The 24,235-nt window shown below is 32.9% G+C and overlaps 1 long non-coding RNA gene across 1 annotated transcript; it reads left to right on the top strand.

The window, feature by feature from the left end:
• LOC143144900 (uncharacterized) lies at positions 1–22,925 on the top strand. The gene is made up of 2 exons (XR_012991555.1): positions 1–147; positions 22,861–22,925. It is a non-coding gene; the product is annotated as an uncharacterized LOC143144900 (long non-coding RNA).
• Positions 22,926–24,235: the final 1,310 nt, after the last annotated feature.

The raw sequence follows: 24,235 nt of genomic DNA, 5'->3' as shown, positions 1-24,235 counted from the left end.
ATGCGTGACTTTTGTTATTGTGCATGTGCTAATACGACGCTCGGACGAAAAGCGCGCAGATTTCGCGACTCGTTCGTTATCGAAGCCAGCAGGAATATTGCTGTAAATGAACCACGTACACGAAGACTACGTTCGTTTATAAAAATGGTCAGTATAATATTCTACTGCTCAATATCACGCTGCTCAAAGTGTACTGCTCCGAGAACGGCTTAATCGACTTTCTTTCACGTTCAGTAATACGTTCGATACTTTAAATTTAATTCTTTGATTTGGAAGTGGTGCTGTGAGTGTAATAAGTATTCTTGCAGTGATTAATTTCGTTGGAAAGATCGTATGATAATAGGTTTTACAATAAATATTATAGAACGACAAAACTTATTTACAACCTAGGACCATACTGTTCAATAAGTTTTATCGAACGACAGAACTTATTGAACAACCTAGTATGTTTATTTAAAAAGAAATTACGAAATCAATAGTTTGTAAATATATATTGTTTCGAGTTCATAGAAAAAATACAAAAATTGATCTGTCTCTGAACTAATAAGTAGATTTACATATGTATTAAAAATAATGGAATCTTGGAATAATAATGCAATACTGTTCTGATATTAAACTCTATTTTTTCAAATAGAGATCAAGAAACTTGATGGTTTGTTTGAATATTTAAAAATCATAAACAATGGTAAATTTTAGGAGAGAGAAGAATATTCGGATATTAAGGTGTTTAGTTACAGAGGGATCTACTGTACTTGAAATTTTTTGATTAAAACAGAATATCTATTAAATAGTAGAGTGCTCTTTTGATTTTATGATTCTTTTAGGCATTGATCTAACAAGATCAATCTTCTAGAAAATATTTCTTTAGATAAACTGTGATGTCTTCAAATTCTACCTTTTAGATGATATCATAAGTGATTAACATTTGAAGATAGCAGATGTATTTTGAAGCTTCAATTTTAACTATTCTAGTGTGTTGTGTATGAGATACATTCTTGCATTATAGACAATGTACTTAGGATCGTCCGATTCTTCGTGCACTAGAAATAAGATTGGTTTTTAAAATATCAATCAATACATCAGCCAACTGCTGCACTTATGCAGCTTAAAACAGATACAAAATTATAATATATTTTACAGTGCATTTTTTGGTTAGACATTGCACAATATTCATTAAAAGTAGAGATATTACGTTTTTTATTATCTATAAAAATTATCCAATTATAATACTCCACTGGTATGTTTATATAATTTTTCGCAAATATTTACAATTCTTCGACAATTTTTACTGCACTTATTTTTGTATCTTTCGTCCGTTGTATTCAAATATTTATCATTTATCTCTTATGCTGTTGACCATGGTTTGTCTGTAATTGGAAAAATTTCAGGTGTCTGCATTATAAATTGGTATTAATTACCCTTTTTTCTATGATAGTTTCTTCAAGTATCTTCCTTTTTATTATACACGTGTACAATAAAATGGTTTTTGCAGAAACATTTATTAGTAAACGCAATTATATAAAGTTTTATTTAATTAATGAGATAAGTCACGGTTAAGTGGCCACAGTATCAGAACTGCTTGCGAGCACTTGTTCGAAAAAAATCGTATCTGTGTTCCAAGAACCGATTTCTTTAGACCGTGTTGGGTTACTAACGTTCACGTATAAACATTGATAGTGAACGAAATAGAGCACCAGTACACCGGGAGTCATTCACTAATGGAAATGAACATTGTTCTAATAGGTTGCTCAATAAGTTTTGTCGTTCGATAAGAAATAGAGCTATTAGCTTCGTCGTTTTATTTTTCTAAAGATGGTACTACTGTTTGATGAACATGTGTGAAGTTTCACGTAGATCTATCGACTGATTCGTATATTTACAGTATATTTACAAAGTTCAAGTATCATAGTATTTTTTTACAATGGGAAAAACAATAAAATCTATCGAACAACCTAGTATTCTTCGCTCTGTATGAAATGTCTGATATTGTAAACGCACGAAATTTGTTATAATTTGATAGCTAAAAATTGCTTCGAGATGAAATTTATTATATATCTATCAATTTGATGCTTTAAACTACTACAAATGTTATGACAATGAACATAGTATATGTTTGGTGAATCGTTTTAATACAATATGACAAACCAAAATCAAATTCAAATATGTAGTCTGCAAATTTAAACAGGGATACAACGCAGTGACGGTTCGTTGGTAATATTAATACAGCTTTTCAAAAATATGACTGACTCGAAGAAATAATCGATGAAATATAATACAAAAGCATAGATGTATTCTTTTCACGATGGTAAAAATGATATAGGTAGATCATAGTTTAGTTAGTAAGCATTATTTTAAGTAAAACTACAACCGTTGAAAATTTCATTAAGAATTCGATCGTTTCATCTGCAACAATATCTTCGTAATAATATTATAATCCATTGATAAGGATTAACGAGGTTTTACCAGGTAAAAATGAATCCAAACACGATCTAATAATAATTCGTGTACTGTAGGTCTCATTTTTCTTTTACCGATTGTCTAATGTATTAAACTTACTGTTCGAAGCAAGCTAATCAAAACAATAGACTAGAAAATTAATCAGGTGATCATAATTTTCAAAATTGCACCAATAAGTTTAATCGTCCAAAAATATTAGTTTACATAAAATGCACCGACATGAATCCAGTTTTACTAACGCCAGTTCCCTTCGAGTTATCTGAACAAGAAATCATTGGTAGAAAGGAAAATCGGTGAATATTTATTATCCAAACGTATCTGTTATCTGAGTTGATTTGTTTCTCGACGTGTTCGGATGCATGGAGTTCTACTGTATTTCGAGTAACAGTGAGGGGAGTATTGTAAAACTGTTTGATTCCTGATACGAAAACTCTACCTTTCCCGGTTACGTGAAAATGAGTGTATCAGGTAATAAGTTAATCGGCTCGTTGTAGTATAAACATTTTGCAGGTATAAACACCAATCTATAGAAAGTGTTTCATTGTGACAGAACATCAATTGTGACACATCATACCGATTAACCATGTACAAGTATTTAGATTTGGCACAAAAAGATTCGTAGATGACTCAGCACGATCGACAAAGGCTAATTTCAGTTAATCACGCTATTACATGTCAGCGAACAATTTACCACGCCTAAAAGGCAACACAAGAAAGATGTAATCGCGATGTTAGCGCCGATATGTTCGCCAACTGTTAAAACAATCTTACACCGCAAAGAAGCTTATGTTCGCTGCGTAACACGTTGATAACCATGTAACATAACCTTATTTAATCTTACTAAGGCAATTGGTCCTGGTTGCGAACGTGAAAAAATCAAATTTGGAATATTCTTTAATAGTAAGGTTCTATATTCATACGACGAACTTTTTTTTGTTATTTTATATTCAACGTTATACGAAAGACTATAGAGTGCTGTACCGATAATTTGTCACTTTTTATAATCTCGTGGGCTTATTTATGACTTAATTCTTAACCTTAACAATAAGATAAAGTTAATTGACACTAGTTTTTATTCAATATTGATAACTGTATACATACTTAGTATACGATATAAAAGTAAATGTAATTAGAACAAATACTATAAAGTTTTACTTTTTTATTTTATATGTGGTTTAATTTTTAGACATAAAATCTTTGTTTGTATACTTACAGATATTAATAATAAAAACATAATTATTGTAATTTTATAATAATTGAAAATAATATCTGTATCATTCAAGAGAATAGTTAACATTAATAGTTTTACTGTAGAATCTACTGATTTATTCTAACATATCGTTAAACATTCTTTTATACAGCAACAAATTTTTTTTTTTAAATGAAAGGCGTGTACCACCTATTTTTTAGCAAATACGACGAATGCTTTTAATATTAAAGTTCAATAATTGAAATGAAGTTCGTAAATAATTGTTCATATTATGAATTCATTCCTACAAATAACGAATATGTACCAGAGAAATAAAAAAAACTATAAAAGATGACTATTATTATCCATTGACCAATTTTGCTCAACATTGAATTAGATCTTGAAATGAGCATATAAAATTTATATATAAAGTTTCATTGACATTCTAGACAACTCTGCACATTTACACAAAATTTTTGTTTTCAATAGTAAAAATTTAATCATGTTCTTCCGTTGAAAAAATGTTTTCGAAATTTTTCTCTACAATACTTTTCTTCCTTGTACATCAGAAAGTAATAAAGAATATGATAAATATAATTTTCTAAAATATCCACGAAATTCATATTATTTTGTGCATTTTTGCATGCCTGAAAATATAAATTCTTTCCTATAACCTGAATACTTAAAAAATTTATAACAAAGACATTTTTAATGGTAGTATATGCAGTAGTATAGCATTCTCTATGTTATATACTCTTGTTAATTTTACGTCCCCCTCGCCACTTTCTCATTGATAAATTACCTCATTTTGTTTCTATAATTACCACTACACGTTTCCGCTTTGATGTCCATTATTATGCGTGAACGTACTGTGGCGACCAGCTATTTAAGACCACTTCATAGTTTAGGATACAAGCGTGACTAACATTTCATACATTTGATGTTCCGCATGCTAAACTTATGAGTCATTTGCATTAAGTATTATTTAATGTATTACCGATAGAATGGGTACCAATCATTTATTTACCAATGAAAAGTATTTTTTTGACATTGTTGTCCTTAAATTTATACACTATTAACGTCACATACAAATTGTGTATTCTGTAACATGAATAGGTTGTAATTATGTTTTGAGTGATAACAGAACAAATTTAGATAATTGAAATCTCTAAGTTCTCAACTTACACAGTGTTGTGACAAAATTGTCCTGAATTTGGTAACAATAAAATATAAAAGGAGCAATCAATAAGTCACCGACGACATTAATGTAAAATATGTAACCGAATAAAACGAAATTGCATTGTGAAATGAATGTAAATCAGCACTCAATTAATTCTGTGACTTCTCTATATAACATAATAATTTTAAACACAAATTATTGCGATCAATAGACTTCATTTGTAAGTCTAACAAATCAACCATATTAAGTAATAAAGAGAAATATGCATTTTAGTTATTTTTAGTTATAAAGGAAGTTGTCTTAATCAAAGAAAACAAAAATTAAGAAGTTCTTAGACAAATGGAGCATAAGTGCAAAATAACATACTGGAGCATAACTACAAAACGACTAATTATACGATCAATTTGTAATGGCATCCATAAAAATATTAATATTGACGCAAAAGCAATTATAAAAATCTTTGATTGCAGTTCGCTGAAGAGAATACCAATTATAAGAATTCTATTTGACATACATAAAACAATCTGCTGAATTGAAAATGAATTATCTTATGTCAGATGGATAAACTTCAAAAAAAAAAAAAAAAATGGGGGAACAAATTTATTCACGTCATGTCCATCCCACTTTCATGTTTGAAAGAAGTTACATCATGATTTAATGCTCTATGTCTAGTGAACGTGTCCACACATACAAGAAATTATGGAGAAAATATCTGCAAGCTATTACGTAATTATTCCAGAAAGCAGTTTATGAAAGACTCTGCAAAAATGAAACAAAACAAGTTGCAGGTGCAATTTTCTCAAACGATAATGATCTTAAACGTCAAACAATAAATATAAAATGACAGTTAATAGATCAGGGACTTCTGTCCTCAATTGTATTTAATTTAAACACCATTAAATATTTCAGATAGCCGTGTAAAATTGAGAATTAATGTTAAGACAGCTTAAGGAAATACTGAAAAAGATCAATGTAAAAATATTCCGTATACTATGTAAAAATGTATTTAATATTGTAGTTATAATAATAAAAACATAAATGGGATATATCAAATATTAAGATCTCATTTCTTTGAACTCTTTTATTTGATCAAATTATAGTGTAATATTTTGTAAAATGCAATTTGTAATATTTATTTAATCGCTTGGTATATTTTTTTATATTATTTAAATTCTTATGGCTACATATTATTGTATAGCTACAGTAAGATACTGGTTAACACCTAGCATAATTTCTTAGAATTTCGAATGCAAAGTTACTTGAATCTTACCAAAATTGAAAAACTCGCAAATGGGACAGTATTGAACTTTTATTTAACGGTAATATTTTTTTTTTTTTACCATTTTACCAATTATTCGCAGAAATCTGCTATAATAGAATAAATTTAACCGGAGTCACGGTATATTGTGAAAAAATGTTTTATGCATAATCCACTCTTGTATTAAATTTACAATAATTGTACTTATTTAAGAAGACACACAAACCTGAAAATATTGAAAAATTGCAATTTCGGTGGTTTACGTGTTTCTAAACTATATAATTTTAAGAAAATTGTCTGAAAGTTTAAAACTAATTGGATGATTTTGCTCTATAACTCTTCTGCTTCCTAAGAGTCTCATAATTACCCTAAACTGACATGACAACCATGTTGTTTGTTAGTTTCTTCTTTCAAAGCACGATACATTTAGAAACCATTATAAGAATTATCACGAGTGAATTAATTTTTTCGAACTAAGCAAGTTAAAATCTTGTTTTTAGAAATAATAAAGATTCAGCGAAGAAGATGGAAAACGTGATTTGGAAAAATGTTATTACTACCAACCTAGATACGTAATGCAGTTAGTGCAAAAACCAATGGTGGTACGAACCTACTATACAAGTACGATTATGGGGCATTAGGTAATTTCTGAATGTTTTAAAATATATTCGACCAGTTCTCTAAGAACTACATATAGCAGTACTCTTACCGTAGAATTGATAACATTCATTGCCAAACACGTTTTCGATGGAAGCATATCGTCTTTATTGAAGATTATACATGATATGGACATTCCCGCGGGGCAACATGCTCACGGAGTTTCGTCAGACGATGACCACCAGCCGAGATTTGAGCACAGCATGCGACAAAGGACACAAGAATAACTCTGCAGACAAGAAAGTATCAAAATTCTGAAGGCTGTGGAATCTACGGACAGCTTGCTTTACGATCCCGTAGTGATTGACTCGATGTAAATTAAAAAAGTAATTTATGTATTTTCTCGAAATTATTATTGTTAAATATCGTGACGAAAATATCTCAGAAACGACTAGACCGTTTATTCAAACTGTTGCATACTTATTGTACACGAAAAAGAACAATATGTGTTCTATGACTTTCATTCACACATTACAACTGTCACCGCAAAGAGCTGAATTCGAAACACACTTCACGGCGATTCAACGCTCTTTAGGTCAATTTTAAATATTTTCCATCAAAAGTTTTACTAAATCGTATTTAAAGTTTGCCGTTTAGAACAATGTGAACCACAAAAAGATACATCGAATTTCCTCAAAAAATCCCAAAGGAACTACTTTTCAACTACTCGAGATACATGCCGCCTTGAGAAACGTTCGATTGATTGTACATAAAATAAATTGCAATATGTTTAAAGAAAACTGGACCAATCATCCTAACATGCATCCCAGCTTTTACAATCACTGCCTACAACGGAGTGGAACAGTAACCGAAGCTGTCGTGAGTTCTTATAAAGTATTTACCGAAAGAAATTACTATAGTTACCGTCGATGAAAAGAAGAATATTATTTCAAAGAGCTTGTAATTGCACAGTGATACCCTAACGTTGAAAAATAATATAATCGGTAAAACGTTGGAACGAGGCTGAACGAACCTTAGGCATGCTGGGAGCATCAAATGGATTTCGTGAGTGAGTGTTTTTTCGTTTATCCTGAGGGTTTGCACCTTTTGAAGTCGGATACCGTGCCGTCGCTGTCGTCACTGCCGAACTAAGGTCGGCCTTCATTGTCCGCTGCTATGCAGACAGGACAGGGGGACGCACGAATATCAATGTAAAGTGAGACGGGTCTTGAACTGGGAGCAATCTCGACAGTGCATCGGCCAGCGGATGACAGGTATCGACCTGGATCAACATCGTTTTCCTGTAAAGTGCCACCAGCCCTGTCCCGTCCTCTCTCTCGCTCTCTCGCTCTCGTTGGTCTCCTTCTCCCTCCCCCCTCACCCCTCTCTTTCTCCCTCTCTCTCCCAGCCCTCTATAGTGTTCCTTCCTGTCTGTTCACCGCACGTCTCTTCCTAGTCTATAACCCAGGGCGTGTGTGTACACGCTTCCACGGACAGAGAGAGAATTATTATCCGGCCACTCTACTCCGCTACCTACCGTGTTTCTTGATTACTATCGGCGCAGCTGCGCCCACAATTTGTGTTTCCCGTCAACCGTGCGTAAGAGAGCCGTCCGTCAACGTCGTGCCCATAACGACGCCAGCACCCTCCGCTAAGACGCCGCTGATAGTTTGATATAGACACGTATCCATCATAACTTCTGTTGGATCCTTTTGCGTACGGATTTACCGTTCCGATCTAGCACATCCCTCTTGAAAACACGTCTTTACATTACTTCAACGAGATTGGATATTCACCTGTACACGTTGAACGTTTACCAAGACGCTAGAATTCGCATTGTACGAACTAATTGGAGAACATGTTCAAGACGTTGCGACGAGAAATCTTTTTTGGATTGGTCTCCACCATCGAGAAACAAATATTCCGAAGTAGGATATACTAGGTTGTTTCATAAGTTTTGTCGTTTCTTCCATTGTAAAAGAATACTGTGACACTTCAACTATGAACAACTGTAAATATACGAATCAGTCGACGGATCTACGTGAAACCTCACGTATGTGAATCAAACGGTAGTACCATCTTTAGAAAAATAAAACGACGAACCTAATAGAGCCGTTTCTTATCGAACGACGAAACTTATCGAGGAAACTATTACTGAACAATTTTCAACGGGAATGGTCGGTTTTGTCTGCTAGTTGAGGTACCAACGAGACTTTTTCTCGTATATGTTTATTCAATAATTATTTTATCAAATTAAGAAAGATTGATTTTCTATGTACTGTTTTTTACTTTCATATATCGTAAATGAAAACTTATTGGGCAGGTATTAAACTAATCACTTTTGAACACTCCTACCTGGAGTGTCAAAATTTCCCAGATTCTTTTGGATCGGTACGAAGAAAAGAAGAAAGTTCATTAAACCATAGTTTAACGAAAGCAGTACTGTAAGGATTCACGTTTAGTATGTGATTGAGAGCTCGATTGAAAGTCAAAACTCGAACGTTGGCAGACAAATTTCTCGATACAGTTATTTTGAAATTTAACAGGAGCTATGTTTGTTGACTTTCTTCGTAAACGATCTAAAGTCAATGTTATTTATTACTGCGAACTTTTAGAAGTCAAGGCGTGACATACCTATGAAAACGACATCATGTTTTCCATGTTCCATAGAACGTCAGTGCTTCGCAATATCACGAGACTCCTCGCTATTGCATTAATGTTTAAATAGAGTACATTTATAGTAAACTAAAGGGAAGAAGATTAATTTTTTCTCAGTCTCCTATAATTATAACGGTTACAAGAAGCATAAATTTAATCAATTTCGCTTACTATTGCTTTGACAATTTTACGTTCAAAATGTTCGAACATTAAACATTATGTTAAAACATGTTTAAAATATTAAATATTTAAAAAGCATTGCCTTTGATGCAACATTTAAACAAGAAAATATTTGTGATAGTGGATAGTGGATTGTTAGCTACTGAAAACAATCACATTTTATACCAATATTAAGTATGTGGAATTCTTTTCCATAATACACATTGCGTATCTTAAATATTCAAAACCGGGAAATTTGTTGTAAATATAAACACATTTGATTCTCCAACAAGGTAATATTTGCTTCGATTATATCCCGTCTACGCTTAATGGTTGTTTCATCAATCGAAAACAATAACATGTTTCTTCGCGCTTGCAAATTTCCAGTTTGCATAAATAATCAACACTAAACACCTAAGTGTTAAAAATTATTTACTCTTCTATCGATTGATTGCATAATACGCATGTCGTTAAGAATTTCGTTGGATAAATTGTGCAAGATTATTTTAACACGCGGTAATAATTTATAGTGTTTCGTATGTAACTTGGGTTAAATTCATTTACTTTTCATCTGGAAGTACATTTATACAAGTATAAAGGAAGTATATATATTTATAGACAAAATAAAAGTCACAATTTTTCTATTCTTGAAGATAAGCAACTGTGATTGCAAAATTTCAATCGTCACATCTAATTAAATGAACATTACCGTTATATCGACTACGCGAAAGTAATTACCTAGATTAGCAGAATACGCAATGATACTTGACTGGTACACTTCGCAAACGTTACCTTCGTTCAACTAATCCAATTCGACTTGGGAGCTTGAGCCGCCTCTCTACACCAACGCGTCAAGACCTGTTAATCTGCCGAGGTATGCCTAATTCTGTCTGACGCGCTCTTTCATTTGCCCTTGCTCGCATTCAATTCCACTGTGTCTACATTGTTCCTCGCCAGGTATTGTAAAATTATAAAATTAGAATCTTACACTATTCTCATAAACAATCCTTGGAACAGATTAATTATTTGGTCATTGAACGCTCTTATGGAAATAATAAGTAACATTTGTGTATTTGTTATGTAACGTTTAGATTTATACGGGTCTACAATTATTTGAAAATACAATATATGAACATAAATTTCATGAATAATTTTACGGGTGTTAGTTACCGCGTTACTTTAGTTTCTGTACTCAAAATTATTCAGGAAGTATTTCTCAGAAGGCTACATATAAAATTGTTTATTAATACAATAGAATCAATATCTTTTATGCCTGCATGTGTCAACGCGTTAAAAAACTTATACGAACAACCATCGTTGGGTCTTCCTAGACCAAATTTACGATTGTAATATTTTTAATTTTGAATATTCTGTATTCATATGTAATTTAAGATACACAATTATTTTATTTTATTTTATTTTAAATTTCAACACAATTTGTACGTCCTGTTTCTTTTATCACTGAAGAATATGGTTTGCACACGAATTGTTTACATTTGTACGTATTTTAAAATAAGGTACACTATAAATAAACGTACAAATATACAAGAAATACCAGTATCTTTAATGTTGTGGAAAATTAAGGGACAACATTTTTCCCCGGTCCATTTAGAAAATTTTAAATTGCTTGCCCAAATAGTTTTAAATAATTGTAGACGCGTGTAAATCTAACCGTTACATGACAAATACACAAATGTTATTCATTATTTCCCTAAGCGCATTCAATGGTCAAACAATTATTCTGTTCTAACGATTGTTTTATGAGAACAGTGAAAAATTTCAATTTTATAATTTTACAATCCTTTATATACTTTTTAACGCATTGTACATAAGTTTCAATTAACAACATAAAGAAACTAATTGATAACTTTACAATTATACGAAATAAATATTTTAAAAGCAATTTTCTGTGAAAGATCCAAGAGGTAAAGAGCATGCATGGATAAAACTTTTCAGTACTCTGTGTGTAATGAAAATGTTCAATGTTGGAATACACAATAACGGAAGTAATTTGACACCTTATTATACGGTGTACAATTCATTCAATATACTCCGTGTCTTTTTTCTTACATTTCATGTATTATTCAGCGCTCTACAACCAAAAACCTATGTACTAGAGTTCGCCTCATTTCCATGAATATTATTTCCGTTGAGAAGAAGGAACTGTCAGCCTACGCAAACGTGCTGTACTCATTGAAATACTTATTTTAAACATTACAGTAGATATCAAACTACGGATTAATCCAAAGACATTTGGGTGCATCTACATACATATGTACTCGCATTCCGACGGACTGGGGGACATAAAATTCGTAACTGGTTCCGTTAGTGGGGGGGGGGGGGGGGGGGGCAAGTTGCAGCAGTAGCGTGTAGGGATTAGAATGTAAATTAGCTTCGAGTCCCGTCATAATGCGACCTAATCTCGTTATGTTTACGAAATATGATGCTGATGGAACGCTTGTCAGTCACTTTTGGTAGTAGGAGGCGGCACCCATTGGTTAGGGAGCGACAGCTGAATACGGACCAGGGGAGATATCGTTATTTATGCTGTAAGTGTCCCCGGAACTCTCCATCGTGTTCACACAAAAGCCCAGTTCCGTGAATCATGGCAAGCTATTCTAATCCAGAATATTAATAAAGCATCGTCACGAAGATTTCTCGATAATGGTCTATCGGTATTAAAAAAGTCAATTCCAGGTCTCGTGTCGTGAGGTGAGAGTGTATATACTATATTCTAACAATAATTCACAGGAAATATCACATTTGAACGGAGTGAGGATTAAAATTTAAAACGGACCACCCAAATACCTTTCGTATTTTTAGAAAGGGAACAAACGTAACGTGTAAGGATAGTTTGTTAGAAAATCACAGTCTATGTATAATTTCAGTTAACATTAGCTCAGTTTCTATGAATAGTTTAAACATTTTTAATTTAGACTTACGATAATTACAGTAATACGCGTGCGACATCGCTTTAAAGTTACAGCCTGTCAGTTTTTGTTTTTGTATAACATTTGTGGAAACAATTCCATTGCAAGTTATTCCAGATAAAATTGATCAGTTACTTGGACAATACTATACAAGTGTTGAACTTCACATGCATCAAGATTGCATTCGTAAAGTTTCTACAGTATTTATTTTTGTATAATTATTGGTTACTAGTTTTTCAATTTAAGAAGAATCAAAGTCAAAACAAATCAAAATATGTAACGCTGTATTCTTTTAACCCTTTGCAATTTTTTAGGTTAAACACTACGAAATGCACGTCGAATTTTACACAATTTCCCTTAAATTCTAGAAACTCTGAATCTTACTTGTATAAAATTATGAGTTTTTGAATCTTTAAGATTCCCAGAATATTTTATAACGAAACAGCTACAGTGAGTGAGAAATAGTGAAAACGAGTGATACCGAGACTGGGTTGTGTCAGAAAATGGTGGCGATAACTTTGTGACAACCTGGCAGGGAATACTGTACTACAAAAACCGTTCTTTTTATAATCATTGATATTAGTCATATATTCACAACCATGCGTTAATAATTTGTTTCAAGTTAGGTCGAAGTAACTAATTATAATTTTAATTTTTGTTCAATTTTCGAACTATTATCGTGATACATTAATAAGCGCATTAACCACTGCATTATACTTAGTTTATCGAGGATCAAATATCAGGTATAAATTTTTACACAATCTTATTTATAGCTTTGTCATTTATATCATCCACTAATTTTTCAAAATTTTTGAAATTTGTATTTCATTATATCTTTGTCGTATTACAATTAATCCTTTAAGCTTTTACTATTTCTATCAAATTTTCATAAAAATGTTGTTTTTAATCTTCCATGGAATTTGGTATTCAGCTGAGGAATTAATTTTCAAAATGCAACAGTATGTATACATAATAATGAATAATTTGTTCATTCGATTGACAATTTTCTATTTTAAACTTGATACATAGCGGAGTTAACTGACAGAACATTGTTATTTCATAGTGATTCTTCATAGATGTGATCGTCACATCTATGTATGTAGATGCATTTGTCGCGTTTAGGTTAGAGATGATGGAGCGTTCCGAGCTACTTGAAATGCGGTCGTTGGTATAGTGATTCTGCGCATCTATGTCACGCTGCTCTATACGTGTCATCAAGCACTTCGCCAACGCAAAAACTACTTAGTACTTAGTTTAGATACAGAAGTGCGTATTCAACCCGTTGTCTATACACAATCGATCTAAACATTGAAAATACCTACTATCGTTATTAAAAATTATTACATTTCGAAATTATTTAGACTCTTCGGTAAACGTGATTTATTAATTTAATAGAACACTCAGAGTACGTTTCCAGTCGATATTTTGTAGCAAGTGTCCATGTAGAATGTCCATCATGTTCACCCAATAATCGGTGAAACCAAATAATTTTAAAGAGATACTAATTTGTTCGTAAAGTGTTTAATTTAGCGTTAGTAGACTGAATGGCCGTTTGTTTCGCCACTACGTTAAGTAATTTGCCGCTATATACATACGTAACTAAAATGTGACCGAAACAGCAGCTGAAACTAGCTTTAGCAGGTGCTAGTAATGCTCATATCGCGCGAATGGCGCGAAAGACGCATCTGATAGAAGGTTAAATAGCGACAGCGCTGTAACACACAGCACTGTCCAAGCAGCCAACTATTTCTAGCCAACGAATGGAGTCACCACGCCGCGACAACTTGACATGTTGGTACAGAGGCCACATGATGATCATACCAGCATTAACAAATAGCGTACTACCCACAGGGTACCGACCATATACTCCACCACTACACGTGTAGCTGTGAAGGGAAGTTCATCATGGACAGGTGGTCACGAATCATGGTCGCCCTGTCCGCTATGTCGGTTTCTCTCACACGCTCCATCAACCAATTAAAGTGTATGGGAAGGTGGACGAGCATTAGCCACTTCGTCTGGAAAACGAATATTTCAGAAGAATGCGGCATCATCTTAGAGATGACGTCATCGAAGGATGAACAACAGGGTTTCGTGTAGAAATAGCTTTTACACGTGAAATTATTTTACATTATTACAAGTATTCTTACATTGTAATAAATATAATGTAGTAAATGAATTTATAGAGGGAATTTAAAGGAAGAGCATAATAAGAAGAGGAAGAGTAAACGTTTGACATGTCGTACTTTGAATATTGAATATGTCTTTTAACAAGGACAATTAAAATGAATTATTTAGGGAGGAATAAACATTGATTTAAACAAAAAAAGCTTCTATCAAACATTTGGAATGTTACTTTGCAATGAAAGACAATATTGCTGTCTATTTGATGAAACTAAAAGGGTACTTTTTATTGTGAAATCTATTTGAAAAATATAACAATTTATAAAACAAATACACAATTGGCATAAGTAACATAGAAAGGAATTATTTGCGATTATGAAAATTTCAAATTCCTGGTTCATCTAATGTAATAAAATGATACAAGAAAATGAAAAAGAATAAGTACGAAAATTGGTGAAACATTAGGAAATGACTAAACAAAATGTTTATTAATTGTATTGTACTTATTATTTCGGTATTTTACTATTTCTTGGTCCGTATTGTTTGTTTTCAAAGCTTACTATGTGCCGTGCAAGAAGATACAAACTTTATAGGTTGTGGTAAAACTATCGCATCGATGAAAATAGAAGGTCCTCGTGGAAACACAACGAAAAAGAAAAATACGTAAACGTGCCGCTTAGAAAAACTCGTAACGAGAAAATACAAACTGCCCATACAACAAAAAACAATGTTCTTATAAACAAGTTGACCGATAAAACTCATAAAATCATTTATAAAAATATTTACAGCGCGGAGGAGTTTATTAATTATTATTTGAAATATTTATCTCTACACACGAAGAATTAAATATTCAAAAACAAGAAAGAATCGTTGCGCGTTTGATGCGAATTAAATTTCGAATGCGATTGCACTACAAAAATGATAAACGATTCCTATTTTACGCGTAGCAGATATTTCTGTGAATCATTAAAGCTGAAATATCTGATATAAATAGCACGAATGTCGTTCATAAAATGTTACACGGTTTTCGTAAGTGTGTACAATGAACGTATTTGCAGAAAAATGATATCCAAGCTATTCTAGTATTCGGGCAAAAGTCCCACTCCGGGCAGAATATAATTCCTCTTTATTGGATATAGTATGTCGTTTCCTTAGTGGATAAGAGCATGGAGATAAAGCCAAAATTCTTTTGATATCGAGATACATCGCGGAGAAAAAGAAAGGTGAGGGACAAAGGGGTATGTCCTTCGTGAAACGCTTCCTCACCCTTGTCTCGAACTACCGAGCAAGCTGTATTAGCCGACGGCATCTTGATATCATCCGAGGAACTTGCCAACTCCTTTATACAGACATTTATTTCCTGGCGTATCTGTTACGGCCAAGTGGCAGTCTCGCAGATTGTACTACTTTGCTTTGCCCCCAACCTACGTTCCCTGCTCCAACCGCTCCATTTCTCCTTCCAAAGAACTTGAACGACCGAAGGAAAACATAATCGTGAGTCATCCGTTACTGCTGCGTGGTCTAGTAATTACTTTATACATAAAACTTTATACATAATTAATGTGTTTTCTCGTCTTCTTTAAGCGGTGTTCTCTTCTCCAAATGTAGTTACTCACGATATAGTTCAGAAATCATAATACAATAATTGCTATACTGGAAGCAACGACTATAGTACCCTTCTTCAAGCGGTGTTCTCTTCTCCAAAAGTAGTTATTCACGATATAGTTCAGAAATCATAATACAATAATTGCTATACTGGGAGCAACGACTATAGTACCCTTCTTCAAGCGGTGTTCTCTTCTCCAAAAGTAGTTACTCACGATATAGTTCAGAAATCATAATACAATAATTGCTATACTGGGAGCAACGACTATAGTACCCTTCTTCAAGCGGTGTTCTCTTCTCCAAATGTAGTTACTCACGATATAGTTCAGAAATCATAATACAATAATTGCTATACTGGGAGCAACGACTATAGTACCCTTCTTCAAGCGGTGTTCTCTTCTCCAAAAGTAGTTATTCACGATATAGTTCAGAAATCATAATACAATAATTGCTATACTGGGAGCAACGACTATAGTACCCTTCTTCAAGCGGTGTTCTCTTCTCCAAAAGTAGTTACTCACGATATAGTTCAGAAATCATAATACAATAATTGCTATACTGGGAGCAACGACTATAGTACCCTTCTTCAAGCGGTGTTCTCTTCTCCAAATGTAGTTACTCACGATATAGTTCAGAAATCATAATACAATAATTGCTATACTGGAAGCAACGACTATAGTACCCTTCTTCAAGCGGTGTTCTCTTCTCCAAAAGTAGTTATTCACGATATAGTTCAGAAATCATAATACAATAATTGCTATACTGGGAGCAACGACTATAGTACCCTTCTTCAAGCGGTGTTCTCTTCTCCAAAAGTAGTTACTCACGATATAGTTCAGAAATCATAATACAATAATTGCTATACTGGGAGCAACGACTATAGTACCCTTCTTCAAGCGGTGTTCTCTTCTCCAAAAGTAGTTATTCACGATATAGTTCAGAAATCATAATACAATAATTGCTATACTGGGAGCAACGACTATAGTACCCTTCTTCAAGCGGTGTTCTCTTCTCCAAAAGTAGTTACTCACGATATAGTTCAGAAATCATAATACAATAATTGCTATACTGGGAGCAACGACTATAGTACCCTTCTTCAAGCGGTGTTCTCTTCTCCAAAAGTAGTTATTCACGATATAGTTCAGAAATCATAATACAATAATTGCTATACTGGGAGCAACGACTATAGTACCCTTCTTCAAGCGGTGTTCTCTTCTCCAAAAGTAGTTATTCACGATATAGTTCAGAAATCATAATACAATAATTGCTATACTGGGAGCAACGACTATAGTACCCTTCTTCAAGCGGTGTTCTCTTCTCCAAAAGTAGTTATTCACGATATAGTTCAGAAATCATAATACAATAATTGCTATACTGGGAGCAACGACTATAGTACCCTTCTTTAAGCGGTGTTCTCTTCTCCAAAAGTAGTTACTCACGATACAGTTCAGAAATCATAATACAATAATTGCTATACTGGGAGCAACGACTATAGTACCCTTATTTAAGCGGTGTTCTCTTCTCCAAAAGTAGTTATTCACGATATAGTTCAGAAATCATAATACAATAATTGCTATACTGGGAGCAACGACTATTGTACCCGTTGCCCGAAGATTTATCCACAACGCAGTGGTGGTATGTGACGATTTTAGGTACTACTCCAATGAGTAGAGTAAAATTGTTAGAGAACACGTATGATCGAGTTTTAGAGTAACTAAAAATATTTGTACACATAGACACGAATATACGTACGCTGGATGGTTTAATAACATGGAAGACACGTTCTGTGGTGTGACAAACTACCTTAGACAAGATTTATAACTCGTATAGAATTTGAAGATACATGGTTTAAAAACAAGGCAATTCGACCAATCCTTTGCAAAAGCAACTGATGGTATCGATACTATAAAATCAATACATAAAAATACACATAAAAGTAATGTTACAACTTTCCCATCATATGTTGATCAAATAACTATTATTGCCTGATTTCTATACGTACAGATGTGTGTTATGTAAATTTTTCTTTTTCGAATAAAAGGATTAGTTGAAGCTATAATTCACTATATACGAATTCTTGATATAACTTCGACAAAGTTGTTAGAAAAGGACATAAATTGTTATTTGTATGTTTTTATTTTTGTAAAACATAAAATGTTTTATATTTGAAAATTTAATAATAACATATTACATGTGCATTAGAATATATGTTTCCGAAGAAAGACAAAAATCGAACCAACTGATATTTTAAGTAATAGAAATAGAGATAAACAAATTTCTATTATGTAGAAATGTGGGTTTATCGAAGAGGTAGTCTGCCCGAATTATAATTTGATTTTTAAGTGGTATAAAACGTCGAAATGTGACGCTGCACTTTTTCTCAAATCGATTCTACGAGTTTGACCATAAGGGGTATAGAAACGTGTTACATTATAGGTACTACCTGCCTCGACTGTTCCATGAAAAACATCAGCTATAGCTCCGGCACACAATAAAAGTCATCAAGGACCTGTAGAATACATTTACAATTTCCAGGATAGAAATTTACGACCTGTCCAACCAGTCCGCCCAGCAATCATCGACAAGAGTACCGTCTTCTCAGCGCGTTTTGATCGTTTTCGGTCTTTGGCCACTGACAAAGACCGAGACGAAATTATATTCAGTGACTGTAGAAAGTACTCTTACGACAACCAATTTGAAATAAAACTTTATATAACTACGATTATTGATCAATTTTCGTGAAACAATTTATTAAGATATTTAGAGTAATATCTACAAAATGATTACCTACTAGGATACAAGAAATTTCGATATTTTTCTCCGTATGATGTTCATATTTCGCATTTGTTTTAATTTTGCAAAAGCTTGTTCACTTATATGTAAACACAAATGTATACGATTAAAGAGCTACATATGAAAACGGAAGTAGTCTAGGTGATATTGTATCCTTAGTCACGTTTAAGCAGTTATTACTTTATTGTGAACTAAAAATGGAATATTTAACAGTTGTAGAAAATATTGAAATGATTTTTATTTATGTATTCCAGAAGATGTCCATCGTATCGTTCATTTTATTGTGTTGTTAAATAGTTTTTTTAAGGTGGTAGTGTATAACTGAGAAGATAGACGCGACCAAAAACAGTTTTACAATCAACAATTTGAGTATTCATTCAATTTCTCGCAATTCTAAAATATCTCGAACGAGTGTTCAGCGAATTTTAAAGTGTCATAAGTTTCATTCATACGCAGTATCCTTATACCAAAAACTGCACGAAAATTATGTTTAAAGTCAAATGAGATCTTGTGAATGAACACGAAGTCAAATACAAATTAAGGGAGATTTCTTTCTCCAATTTTCTGACTGGCGAGGTCACTTAATTTAACAATATTAGATTATTTTTTATAGAGTTACCTTAAACAAAAGTTATATCTACCTACCGCTCTGAAACATCTGAAAGAATAAATAAAAAATGCACAAAGAATTAGACAACCCTAAACACATTGCTTATAATTAAAAAATATGGATCTTACACAACACACCAGGACATTTAATAATTCATCTACGATCACCGGACGTTCTGTAATATTATTATTTGTCTGGTATTTTTTGCTACGAATTCGTAGGAAAATTCTACATACTTATTGCAATGCCTAGAAAATTTACGCCAATCGTAAAGTCAAAAGAAATAAGTGTATTAAATATTGTTTTATCTAAGAATTTAAAATATTTACATTTTTGTTTGTAAATCAAGAAACTATACGGATACTTAATATGTGTCTATTTTTACAAGGTATTACATTTTTGTTATTATTTTATGTACCAGCAAAAAGTACCAGCTAAATAATAATATTACAGAATAATGTTTATGAAATTCAGTAAATAATTTTTGTTACTTAATTTAATCGTACAACTCGATACATATGCGTTTCATACATACAGCATAATCAAACACCGACAAAAAAAATAATGGTAACAATTTTTACAAAATATTCTAAAGTGGAGATTTTATTTTCTTCAAGTAATAATTTCACTGTTGAACATTCTTAACTTTGTAACAAACCTGCATCTGAATTGATTAAACAGTAGACAAAGTAATAATTGCATTACAAAATAAAGATTGCACAAAAACTTCTAGAATTGTTATCACTTTGTCACGGAGTGTATATATTTTTCCATTCCGTAGAAAGTGTAATGTCGCGAACAATATTGCTCGCCCTTAAAGAAATTTGGTTCCTATTCTTTGGGTGACAAAGTCGGAAAGGGAATTAGTAATGTTATTCAGCTGGCAAAGCACAAAGGGCTGCGAAGAAGGAAGTAAATCTTATTGTACCGATATACAAGGTTCATTAGTCATCACCTTTGTGCGAATGAATACGAAGATTAGTTGATAGGCGTTTGTATAGGCGGATTGGTGAGGCCCCTTGGCACGACTGAGCACCTGGAGAATCCTTTTCGATGGTATTTACGCGGAATTTGCGAGGAGAGTAAGCGAAAAAGTGAAAACCCTGGAAAGGATCTCGGGACACCCTGTTGCGGTCTGTTAATGAGAATTTCCATGGGACGTTCGTCTTCCATTCCAAACACGTTGATACGTTTCTACCCCTAATGGTACAAGACACACAACCAGCCAAGCATCTGCCACACAGTTTCTGCTTCCTGGTTTTCTAAACGAACCATTTAAATTGTAATATTCCCCACCACCTGCGTCGATTATTCACTTCTCTTTTGCATATATTTATGATTTTGTTACAATTTCTAGATCGGTTTGCACGAATCGCTCTTTTGTTACACTTAACGTGTTCCAAGCAATAAATCACTTGCTCGAATTGTACTCGCTTTCTGTTATCTTCATGGGCGTTACGGTTGTGTAAAAAATTGTACAAAAAATTCAACAATCGTAATGTTATGAACGTATAAGGTAATAATTAACGTTACTTTTTAAAACAACTTGCTGATTGATTTCTTGGAAAATCCAATTCGGTTTAAATTTATTGAAATAGAAATATCGAAGAGTATATTGTAATTTAAATGTTTTCTCAAATGTAAGTAACTGTCATAAGAACGATGAATGTATCACTTTGTTTGAACTCTGAATTTTAAAAACTGAACTGTTCAATCTTCGAAGACTACTTATGTTATACAAACTGAATATTTAATAAAAATTTCTCAATATTCAATATACAAAGGACCCGCGACTCGAAGCCATCTAATTATCTCTTTGACTATGCGAAATAATGTCTCATAAATAATTTCAATGGTTTTAACATCTTATATAGAAAATTTTCTTTTCAGTATTATTTTTGTATTATAATTAAGAAAAATTTCGAACAAATTTTTGTATGAAAGAATACTTTTTAAAACTCCCTAACCATATCTTGACTATTAAAAAGAAAACAATTTTATTGATTACGTTTTTGTAATAAGTTCATAGTCAATAACAGTTACCTGTTGTAGTTTTCTATTTTTTCTGATACGCACATATCCGTTATTTGCAAAGTTGTTCTAAATGTTATAAATATATCGTAAAGAGAAGTCAAATTTACATAAAATAGTAGAATCAATTTTTTTCTCTAATAAAGACAAATTTAAATAAAATCATATTCATAGCGTATTTAAATCACGTTCTTTCTTCGTCGTAAAGTATCGTGACGTATTTATCACTTATAAATTTCCGAATTTTCAAGGTTACAACTGTTCTTCTTTTTGCATCTAATTATATATGATTCTGTTTTACGTTATACTTGAAATTAATATGTATTCAACCATTATAATAGCATAGTCTTAAAATAACCTATACCTCTGAGTTTATAAATCAAACACGAAATATCTAATATCTTCTTTCAACTTTCCAGTTTCTATGAGAATGTGAGCTAATTTGCGAATTGCAACAAATGTATTTATTATCGCACTACAAGTATCACCATGATGGACTCTTATCTATCATAACAACTTATCCTTTTCTGGTTATGATAGATCCAAATGCCATGATTCGTTCCCCTACCTTTTCACATTTTTATAAATAACACTGATCTTTGGGTGACTGTTGTGCAAACATGGAGCTACTGGAGAGTTGCATTCCCAAATATCTAAAGCGCCACTTGACCAATACTAATTGTAAGAGCTGCAAGATTCAGAGTACTATAATACTTGACCAATACTAATTGTAAGAACTGCAAGATACAGAGTACTACTTGACCAATACTAATTGTAAGAGCTGTAAGATACAGAGTACTACTTGACCAATACTAATTGTAAGAGCTGCAAGATTCAGAGTACTATAATACTTGACCAATACTAATTGTAAGAGCTGCAAGATTTAGAGTACTACTTGACCAATACTAATTGTAAGAGCTGCAAGATACAGAGTACTACTTGTGCCAATACAAATTGTAAGAGCTGCAAGATTCAGAGTACTATTTCACCAATATTAATTGTAAGAGCTGCAAGATACAGAATACTATTTGACCAATACTAATTGTATGAGCTGCAAGATACAGAGTACGTATTTCCTAGTCCTCTAAATCTACGATGAAGTTGAATCATCACGATGGTAGTGGTAGCCCTATATCGCAGGATAAAGTTAAGGTTTGCTGTATAAGTTGCAGCTCGTACCAATAGCGCATTGTTCTATGGAAACAGTCAACGTTCAGAAAATATGTATATATAGAATTTGCGATCCAGTACAACAATTCTTGCTTTCAGGTGACAAAATTGGGTCCGCTGGTTCGCTGGTGAGATCTGACAAAATCAGCAAGCGGAGTAGCGATTCTTATCTCGAGTGGAGGCCGAACGTCGCGTGTACCACCCGACAAGGAAAATAAATGGGATACATCGAGAGAGAGCGAGATAAAGTAGCAACAAGCGAATCTCGCATTACGAACGTTCAGTCACACTAACGCAAAATACAAATTCTTATATTTCTGTATTATCGATAGCGGGACTTTTCCGTTGAAAATTAATCGAAACACGACCTTGTTTCAATTACGTGTCATTACGCGTGAAACGAAGTACTTTTGAAGTTCAAATAAATACACACTTTTCTGAATAAATTTGTGTTTAGACACATTTTCATCGGAAAAATCTCGTCAATCCATTGGTAATACAGGCAGAAAGACGCGATGATAAATATGATAGCTTTTATTTTTAGTAATAGACGTAATGGTGGAAACAACTCCAGTTTCGTCTATGTAGGCAGCAGTACTGTACATGCGAACAAGTATCGACGAACTTGAATATTATATAAAAAAGTGACATTCGAATGAAAATTTTCCTCGCAAAATATTCTTCCATTAAAATCATTCAAATTATACATAGAACATTTTTTTCGTATTATTGCTATTGAAGTAAATAATCAAGTGGCATTTGTCGAGTGGGACTGGATACCAATTTTGCATTCGTGATATTTGTTTTATTTACCAACACAAGATTTTCTGTTTATTTCGAGGATCAGAATATTGCACAAAAAACTGAAATGGTGAACAATTTTTTACAAATACTATTTCTATTTTGTATCAAAGATCCCTTTCAATGTTTTATGCTTAATATCGCGATAATATTTCCACGAATATTGACTAACCTATTCAACTTCTTGGTTCATAAAAATCGTGCTCCCTTGTCACCGGATTAAATTATGAGAAAGTCGAGCGGCTTTCCTAAAGTAGCCGAACGTATCTCGTGACACGATCAATGTGTGCGACGTGTAAAAGGTGAAAGAAACATGTACCACTGTCGTTTTATATCATTCAACTTGTTCAACCTACACGAGAACGTAAAATAAATTGACGCAACTCACCGTAGAACACAAGACGGCGATGTGTAACGCGATCGTATCATAAACCGTGAGGTGTCGAGCGATCAACTTTACGCCAATACATACGTCCCTCCACCAATAAGAGGGCTCGTGCATATAAGATTACGCAATGAAATACCTACGCGTATATTAGCGTAGTAATAATTACCTTTTGAATATTAACGAACTTTATTCACCAATTTTAATATTGCGTTTGTATAAGCAATCATACAATACTAGGTTGTTCGATAAGCTTTGTCGTTGGATAAAAATAGAAAATATAGAAAA

The sequence above is a fragment of the Ptiloglossa arizonensis genome, chromosome 3, assembly GCF_051014685.1.
Source record: "Ptiloglossa arizonensis isolate GNS036 chromosome 3, iyPtiAriz1_principal, whole genome shotgun sequence".
NCBI classification, from domain to species: domain Eukaryota; kingdom Metazoa; phylum Arthropoda; class Insecta; order Hymenoptera; family Colletidae; genus Ptiloglossa; species Ptiloglossa arizonensis.
The sequence above is the reverse complement of the archived record's forward strand: the minus strand, read 5'-3'. Positions and strand labels throughout refer to the sequence as shown.